This window comes from Orcinus orca, chromosome 6, assembly GCF_937001465.1.
Source record: "Orcinus orca chromosome 6, mOrcOrc1.1, whole genome shotgun sequence".
Classification (NCBI taxonomy): Eukaryota; Metazoa; Chordata; class Mammalia; order Artiodactyla; family Delphinidae; genus Orcinus; species Orcinus orca.
In genome coordinates this window covers 75,126,423-75,136,913 of record NC_064564.1, presented here as the reverse complement: position 1 = coordinate 75,136,913, position 10,491 = coordinate 75,126,423, and positions in this window count along the sequence as shown.

Here is a 10,491-nt window from a genome sequence, read left to right as displayed (position 1 = left end):
CATTTAGTTCCATTTTAAGGGTAATTTATTTGTAGAGATTTAGCTTTTCCAAACATTAGTATTAATCTTTTTATATTTAAAAAGTACTTCATCATTTTTTATAACTTATTTCTCATCTGAAACATATGGACCACCCAAAAAAACAACTGAAAAAAACCACTCCCCTTATTTTCGGTTTTATTTGTGCCAGTTCTGCAATTAATTTTGTAAAGCTAGCAAGGCTCCTATAATTCTATTAGGCATATAATATTTGTATTAAACCCCTCCACATTTAATAATGTCAAAATTCCATTGAAATGTTTAACTCTTACTTATTCTTATGGCGCCAATCCAATGCAAAACATGCAAACTTAAATAAATGGAGAGGAATGAAACTAACCTTTTAAAATACCATTTATATGCCAGGCATTCTTCTTGCCTGCAAATACTGTATTTCCTTCTTCCAACAATTCTGCAAGGTAAGGATTGTAACCCTATTTTGTAAGTGAGAAAATAAAAGTTCAGAGTATTTGGTAAAACTAAAACTGTCCAACTTCAGTGGGTGGTCTTTCTTATTACTTCAATATACTGTATTCCCAACAGCAGTAAAACACACTCCAAATTCCTTCACTAACTAAGGACATCAAACAAAATGACCCTGAAATATGTGTCTGAAACGTTTTGTGTTCACTAATCGGTGGTAGTGTCCAGCAATGGGTGAAACATGGTCTTTTAACCAAGGTGAACACTGGTTATGAAACAGGATCTGCCTCTTACAAGAAGTATGTATGACTTTATTTCCTCTTCTACAAAATGCAGGTAGTAATAACTACCTTGAAGTGTTTTCATGAAAATTGCCAACAATTCATTTTAATCATGTAACGTTTTTGTTGAAACACTATGGTTTAAATAAATACTATCTTGTAATATAAGAAATTATACCAGTTTCAACTGTACAAATTTTTATTTGTCCTATGCTACTAATCTAATTTGTCTGACTGCTAAAATGCAAAGGTGTTGTACAAATATGAAGGTAGTTAGATTTTAGTAATTCTAACTTCATCAAAAAAGTAATGCAAGGGGTCATTTTTTCCCCCAAGAACAGTTCTTTTTCCATTTTCTTTTTTTTCCCCTGCCTATTTGCTTGAAGTCAAAAGGAGGGAGAACCGGTGAACTAATAACTATGCTCTGTGTCCCTCTTTTTGAATTTATTAATTTCTCTTTTAGCTATTTTATAAAATGGGATTTCATGATATTTTGTTTGAATAAAGAGCTCCTTAGCCAACAGACAAACAACAAACATAGGCTTTCTCAAACCTTCCTAGCTTATGGATACATAAAATTAGGTCCAGGGAAAATGGAGCACAAATGTAGAAAATATGGACCCAAGGTCATAACAGAATCAGGTCTAAGATGTACTTATGTCTAGGGAATTTCAGTGGTATTTTAGTCAAAATTTATATTTATTAATTTAATTAAGTTTTTGAATTTTATTTAATTTTTTTTATACAGCAGATCATTATTAGTCATCAATTTTATACACATCAGTGTATACATATCAATCCCAAACGCCCAATTCATCACACCAGCATCCCCACCCCACCACCGCTTTCCCCCTTGGTGTCCATATGTTTGTTCTCTACATCTGTGTCTCACTTTCTCCCCTACAAACCAGTTCATCTGTACCATTTCTCTAGGTTCCACATGTATGCGTTAATATGCGATATTTGTTTTTATCTTTCTGACTTACTTCACTCTGTATGACAGTCTCTAGATCCATCCACGTCTCTACAAATGACCCAGTTTCATTCCTTTTTATGGCTGAGTAATATTCCATTGTATATATGTACCACATCTTCTCTATCCATTCATCTGTTGATGGGCATTTAGGGTACTTCCATGACCTGACTATTGTAAATAGTGCTGCAATGAACATTGGGGTGCATGTGTCTTTTTGAACTATGGTTTGCTCTGGGTATGTGCCCAGTAGTGGGATTGCTGGGTCATATGGTAATTGTATTTTTAGTTTTTTAAGGAACCTCCATACTGTTTTCCATAGTGGCTGTATCAATTTACATTCCCACCAACAGTGCAAGAGGGTTCCCTTTTCTCCACACCCTCTCCAGCATTTGTTGTTTGTAGATTTTCTGATGATGCCCATTCTAACTGGTGTGAGGTGATACCTCATTGTAGTTTTGATTTGCATTTCTCTAATAATTAGTGATGTTGAGCAGCTTTTCATGTGCTTCTTGGCCATCTGTATGTCTTCTTTGGAGAAATGTCTACTTAGGTCTTCTGCCCATTTTTGGATTGGGTTGTTTGTTTTTTTAATATTGAGCTGCATGAGCTGTTTATATATTTTGAAGAATAATCCTTTGTCTGTTGATTCATTTCCAAATATTTTCGCCCATTCTGAGGGTTGTCTTTTCATCTTGTTTATGGTTTCCTTTGCTGTGCAAAAGCTTTTAAGTTTCATTAGGTCACATTTGTTTACTTTTGTTTTTATTTCCATTACTCTAAGAGGTGGATCAAAAAAGATCTTTCTGTGATTTATGTCATAGAGTGTTCTTCCTATGTTTTCCTCTAAGAGTTTTATAGTGTCCGGTCTTACATTTAGGTCTCTAATCCATTTTGAGTTTATTTTTGTGTATGGTGTTAGGGAGTGTTCTAATTTCATTCTTTTACAGGTAGCTGTCCAGTTTTCCTGGCACCACTTATTGTCTTTTCTCCATTGTATATCCTTGCCTCCTTTGTCATAGATTAGTTGACCATAGGTGAGTGGGTTTATCTCTGGGCTTTCTATCTTGTTCCATTGATCTGTGTTTCTGTTTTTGTGCCAGTACCATATTGTCTTGATTACTGTAGCTTTGTAGTATAGTCTGAAGTCAGGGAGTCTGATTCCTCCAGCTCTGTGTATTTCCCTCAAGACTGCTTTTGCTATTTGGGGTCTTTTTTGTCTCCATACACATTTTAAGATTTTTTGTTTTAGTTCCGTAAAAAATGCCATTGGTAATTTGATAGGGATTTCATTGAATCTGTAGATTGCTTTGGGTAGTATAGTCATTTTCAAAATGTTGATTCTTCCAATCCAAGAACATGGTGTATCTCTCCATCTGTTGGTATCATCATTAATTTCTTTCATCAGTGTCATAGTTTTCTGCATACAGGTCTTTTGTCTCCCTAGGTAGGATTATTCCTAGGTATTTTATTCTTTTTGTTGCAATGGTAAATGGGAGTGTTTCCTTAATTTCTCTTTCAGATTTTTCATCATTAGTATATAGGAATGCAAGAGATTTCTGTGCATTAATTTTGTATCCTGCAACTTTACCAAATTAATTGATTAGCTCTAGTAGTTTTCTGGTGGCATTTTTAGGATTCTCTATGTATAGTATCATGTCATCAGCAAACAGTGACAGTTTTACTTCTTGTTTTCCAATTTGTATTCCTTTTATTTCTTTTTCTTCTCTGATTGCCATGTCTAGGACTTCCAAAACTATGTTGAATAATAGTGGTGAGAGTGGACATCCTTTTCTCATTCCTGATCTTAGAGGAAATGCTTTCAGTTTTCCTACATTGAGAATGATGTTTGCTGTGGTGTTTCATACATGGCTTTTATTATGTTGAGGTAGGTTCCCTCTATGCCCACTTTCTGGAGAGTTTTTATCATAAATGTGTGTTGAATTTTGTCAAAAGCTTTTACTGCATCTATTGAGATGATCATATGGTTTTTATTCTTCATTTTGTTAATATGGTGTATCACATTGATTGATTTGTGTATATTGAAGAATCCTTGCATCCCTGGGATAAATCCCACTTGATCATGGTGCATGATCCTTTTATCCCTGGGATAAATCCCACTTAATGATGGTGTATGATCCTTTTAATGTGTTGTTGGATTCTGTTTGCTAGTATTTGGTTGAGGATTTTTGCATCTATATTCATCAGTGGTATTGGTCTGTAATTTTCTTTTTTTGTAGTATCTTTGTCTGGTTTTGGTATCAGGGTGATGGTGGCCTCTCAGAATGAGTTTGGGAGTGGTCCTTCCTCTGCAATTTTTGGACGAGTTTGAGAAGGATGGGTGTTAGCTGTTCTGTAAATGGTTGATAGAATTCACATGTGAAGCCATCTGGTCCTGGACGTTTGTTTGTTGGAAGATTTTTAATCACAGTTTCAATTTCATTTCTTGTGATTGGTCTGTTCATATTTTCTGTTTCTTCCTGGTTCAGTCTTGGAAGGTTATACCTTTCTAAGAATTTGTCCATTTCTTCCAGGTTGTCCATTTTATTGGCATAGAGTTGCTTGTAGTAGTCTCTTATGACGCTTTGTATTTCCATGGTTTCCATTGTAACTTCTCCTTCTTCATTCCTAATTTTGTTGATTTGAGTCCTCTCCCTCTTTTTCTTGATGAGTCTGGCTAATGGTTTATCCATTTTGTTTATCTTCTCAAAGAACCAGGTTTTAGTTTTATTGATCTTTGCTATTGTTTTCTTTGTTTCTATTTCATTTATTTCTGCTCTGATCTTTATGATTTCTTTCCTTCTGCTAACGTTGGGTTTTGTTTGTTCTTCTTCCTCTAGTTCCTCTAGGAACAAGGTTAGATTGTTTACTTGAGATTTTATTTGTTTCTTGAGGTAGGCTTATATAGCTATAAACTTCCCTCTTAGAACTGCTTTTGTGGCATCCTATAGGTTTTGGATCGTCGTGTTTTCATTGTCATTTGTCTATAGGTATATTTTAATTTCCTCTTTGATTTCTTCAGTGAACTCTTGGTTATTTAGTAACGTATTGTTTAGCCTCCATGTTTTTGTGCTTTTTACATTGTTTTCCCTGTAATTGATTTCTGATCTCATAGCGTTGTGGTCGGAAAAGATGCTTGATATGATTTCAGTATTCTTAATTTTACTGAGGCTTCATTTGTCACCCAAGATGTGATCTATCCTGGAGAATGTTCTGTGTGCACTTGAGAAGAAAATGTAATCTGCTGTTTTTGGATGGAATATCCTGTAAATATCAATTAAATCTATCTGGTCTAATGTGTCATTTAATCCTTGTGTTTCCTTATTCATTTTCTGTGTGGATGATCTGTCCATTGGTGTAAGTGAATTGTTAAAGTCCCTCACTGTTATTGTGTTATTGTCAGTTTCCTCTTTTATAGCTGTTAGCAGTGGCCTTATGTATTGAGGTGCTCCTATGTTGGGTGTATATATATGTATAATTGTTATATCTTCCTCTTGGATTGATCCCTTGATCATCATGTAGTGTCCTTCCTTGTCTCTTGTAACATTCTTTATTTTAAAGTCTGTTTTATCTGATGTGAGTATTGCTACTCCAGCTTTCTTTTGATTTCCATTTCATGGAATATCTTTTTCCATCCCCTCACTTTCAGTCTGTATGTGTCCTTACATCTGAAGTGGGTCTCTTGTAGACAGCATATATATGGGCTTGTTTTGTATCCATTCAGTAAGCCTGTGTCTTTTGGTTGGAGCATTTAATCCATTCACGTTTAAGGTAATTGTCGATATGTATGTTCCCATTAGCATTTTCTTAATTGTTTTCGGTTTGTTTTTGTAGGTCCTTTTCTTCTCTTGTGTTTCCCACTTAGAGAACTTCCTTTAGCATTTGTTGTAAAGCTGGTTTGATGGTGCTGAATTCTCTTAGCTTTGCTTGTCTGTAAAGCTTTTGTTTTCTCCTTTGAATGTGAATGAGATCCTTGCTGGGTAGTGTATTCTTGTTTGTATGTTCTTCCCTTTCATCACTTTAACTATATCTTGCCACTCCCTTCTGGCTTGTAGAGTTTCTGCTGAGAAATCAGCTGTTAACCTTATGGGAGTTCCCTTGTATGTTATTTGTCATTTTTCCCTTGTTGCTTTCAATAATTTTTCTTTGTCTTTAATTTTTGTCAATTTGAATCCTGTGTGTCTCTGTGTATTTCTCCTTGGGTTTATCCTCCCTGGGACTCTCTGCACTTCCTTGATTTCGCTGGCTATTTCCTTTCCTATGTTTAGGGAAGTGTTAGACTGTAATTTCTTCAAATATTTTCTCGGGTCCTTTCTCTCTCTCTTCTCTTCTGGGACCCATATAATGTGAATGTTGGTGCATTTAATATTGTCCCAGAGGTCTCTTAGGCCATCTTCTTTTCTTTCATTAATTTTTATTCTGTTCTGTGGCAGTGAATTCTACCACCCTGTATTCCAGGTCACTTATCCATTCTTCTGCCTCAGTTATTCTGCTATTGATTCCTTCTAGTGTATTTTCATTTCAGTTATTGTATTTTTCATCTTTGTTTGTTTATTCTTTAATTCTTCTAGGTGTTTATTCTTTTATTCCTCTAGGTCTTTGTTTAAACATTTCTTGCATCTTCTCGATCTTTGCCTCCATTTGACTCCATTTGACTCCAAGGTCCAGGATCATCTTCACTATCATTATTCTGAATTCTTTTTCTGGAAGGTTGCCTATCTCCACTTCGTTTAGTTGTTTTTCTAGGGTTTTATCTTGTTCTTTCATCTGGTACATAGCTCTCTCCCTTTTCATTTTGTCTGTCTTTCTGTGAATGTGGTCTTTGTTCCACAGGCTGCAGGATTGTAGTTCTTCTTGCTTCTGCTGTCTGCCCTCTGGTGGATGAGGGTATCTAAGAGGTTTGTGCAAGTTTCCTGTTGGGAGGGACTGGTGGTGGGTAGAGCTGACTGGTGCTCTGCTTGGCAGAGCTCAGTAAAACTTTAATCCACTTGACTGCTCATGGGTGGAGCTGGGTTCCCTCCCTGTTGGTTATTTGGCCTGAGGCAAGCCAACACTAGAACCTACCTGGGCTCTTTGGTGGTGCTAATGGCAGACTCTGGGAAGGCTTACACCAAGGAGTACTTTGCAGAACTTCTGCTGCCAGTGTCCTTGTCCCCACGGTGAGCCACAACCACCACCTGCCTCTGCAGGAGACCCTCCAACACTAGCAGGTAGGTCTGGTTCAGTCTCCCTTGGGCTCAGTGCTCCTTCTCCTGGGTCCCGATTTGCACACTACTTTGTGTGTGCCCTCCAAGAGTGGAGTCTCTTTCATCCCGTCGAAGTCCTGCAATCAAATCCCCTAGCCTTCAAAGTCTGATTCTCTAGGAATTCCTCCTCCCGTTGCCAGACCCCCAGGTTGGGAACCTGACGTGGGGCTCAGAACCTTCACTCCAGTGGGTGGACTTCTGTGGTATAAGTGTTCTATAGTCTGTGAGTCACCCACCCAGCAGTTATGGGATTTGATTTTTCTGTGATTGCACCCCTCCTACAATCTCATCGTGGCTTCTCCTTTGTCTTTGGATGTGGGGTATATTTTTGGTGAGTTCCAGTGTCTTCCTGTCGATGATTGTGCAGCAGCTAGTTGTGATTCTGGTTTTCTCGCAAGAGGGAGTGAGAGCACGTCCTTCTATCTGCCATCTTGGTTCCTAATCTAGTCCAAATTTATAATACAGAGTTTGATCAGTTACTAGATAAGAGGCTTGAATGCAAAATAAGTTGTATCTCCTGCTTACCCCCTAAAATGTTCCCTACAATAACTGAAATTCCGGAAATTTGACATTTATGTATGTGAACAACCCCTCTATGAAAATTCAAATCCTCTGTAAGGATAACCAAAGTTGTAATCATAATTGTAAAATTAATATCAGATTGTTTTCCTTCTACAACCACTCTGGAGGAAATGGATCTTCAATTGAATAAGGTCTGAAGCGGTAAAGGTAAATTTGAAGTACATAGAACTGGTATAGAAGACAAGCTTAGATGGGGCCTTACACTGAGAAGCTCTAGAACAGTAGAGAGCATCCAGTGATACTAGGACCTTTGTCTAGGCTTGAGGAAAGATGCCAAATAGCAGAGGGAAAAATCAAAGATGAGATTCTTTCACTGGTAGCTCTGCTCTAGGTACACATGGGTTGTAGTGAATTAGAGAAGTGCTTTCCTGGAAAGTGTGTTAGACTCAGTTCTTGGGTACAACCTCCAGAGAATATGATTTTGTAGATGATATGAATGACCATGGTTTGAGCTCCAGTGAATTAGAACATAGGCAGAAAACTCGAGAATTGTGGGTCTCAAACCTGGATGTACGTTAGAATCACCCAGGGAGCTTAGAAAACTTCTTCTGACCACTTCCTCAGAGATTCTGACTTAATTGTTCATGATGGATAAAGGGAATTCATACTTTGAAAAGTTCTACCAAGTGATTAGCATGTGCACCAAGTTTGAAAACTACTGGAAGGACAACACCAAAAGGGCACATAGTGTTTCAATATAAATGACTGCAGTTGGCCCTTTAGAGTGAAACTAACTGTAGAGTGCTAACAGGCAAGCAGTCACTATCCTGTTACAGCTGATTATTTCTATGAGGGTAGGCAGACTCTGTGCTGATCTTTATGTTGTTTTGAAAGAAGATTAAAATAAAATATTTTGAGAAATCTCTAAATATTCACATATTGACAACCATTTCAAATAAACTTTAAACTACCATATGGGTAAAAGATAAAATGTTTATGACCAAATATAGCCCACAGGACACAGGTTGTAAACTTTTGATTCAGAGAATTTCCAAGCAAATTGGCTGTTGGTTCTAATTAGTGTACAGATAGGGTGTGGGTTTTTCATGTAGAATGACATCTAGCTCTTAAAAACAAATTGGAGTTACAATTATGTTGAAAGAATGATCTCTTCTGTATTTGGCTGAAGGAGGTAACCCGAATTAAAATGGCTTGAAAATGTTAAATAACTACCCAAATATGATGAATTATTATTATTTTGAAATAAGAGGTTCCAAGATTTGAAAAATATTTGAAAATAAAATTTATTGTTTTGGGCTCTAACAATGTCTCACCAGTATAGATAAAGCTTTATTAAATTGGATCATTCAACAACTTATTTTGCCTTTATATCTATCCAGAATTTTAGATTGCACTCTAACTGTAGGATATATTCTGTCCCACAACTAATCAATTCATAGATAACTGTGTCCTAAAATACTATACATTTCATAATTATAAAAATTTCATGCTGTGTGTGTTTAAATTTGCAGTGCTATAAATGATGATAACTCAACTAAAATATTATTAAAATTAAATATGTAAAGTTAAAAAGAACTCTAAACAAAACATTTTGTTTATACTGTTAGAGCATCTGTTAGTCTAACAGACCCTTCTGTGTAATTATTGATGAGGTCTATATAACAGCTCTCTTACTGCTAAATTAACTGGATTTTTAAAAAAATACAGCAAATCTGTAATTGAAATATGTTTCAGAATTTTCACACACATGTGATGCAAAATGAATGTATCATTCAAACATAGGCATAAAATGAAGATGAATCAGAAATCATTCCATACCATAATGAATACATCAAAAAATGTCTTCTTCCTTTTTACCTAGCATCACATTATGATTCTAATACAGTAGGTGAAATGGAGACTCAAGTATTTCTAAGGCGGAAGGGCTATAAAATGATTTTACATAACATTAACACACATTTTATACTATTTTTATACATTTTACATATCCTCTAGATCCCTTGGTTTTAACAGGGATGTTATAACAGAGACTCCATTTCTTCAATCAGCAACATATGACCCTGACAGTTACCATACTTCTGTGTACATTCTCAAAATGCAAATCAAAACAAAAAGGAAGCTACAACTGCCAACAGTGACTTACAGCAGGGGTCAAAAAGTCAAATGCGTACAGGGGACAAGCAGGTGACTTAAATGAGGAGAGCAGGCCAGAAATACATGCCCTGTCTGTAGGTAGAGTAGCTCTTCAGATATAGCTAATGGCTGTCATGAACAATTGTAGGTCCTGTGTTGTAATAGATTGTTCAACAGAAGCCAGAAATCTGGATTTTTTCAGGGAAAATATTCTGCTTTTTAAATATTTCCAATCTGTAGAAATGCCTTTATGACATTGTATAAACCAAACAAAGTATCTCTGTGCAACATCAATCTCTGGCATAAAGGGGTAGAGATGACAACTAAGGAAACTGAGATAAAATTCTTACCATGGTTGTATTACAGAAAACACATATTGGACAAGTCGTACACATACAAATGCCTGTGTGCACAGACACAACTTCCTCACTGAAAATTTGCCAGCAGAAGGTTGTTAAATGTAAATGAGTATAAGGGGCTGGACGCTGTGATAATAAGGAACTTTTCATTCATTCATTCATTCATTCTGCAAATATTTACCAGGCCCTGTTCTAGGTGCTAGGAATATAGTATTAAAAACATGGTCTTTTTCCCTTGGAGTTTATACCCCAGGGAGGATATAGCCAAATAAATACATATTTGATATGTGTTAAAACTAAAGCATTATGCAGTACGTGCTATCAAAAATATTTAGCTATGTAAGTTATAGGATTGTCACTTGGAAGGTTTATGAAAAAGAATGTTTAGTTCTTCTACTTATTCTGTAAAGAAAAAAAGAAAAAGAGTTCTTAATTATTTTAGCTTGTTTATTTCATGGGTAAAAAACAGACATTATTAAATCATACAGACAAAG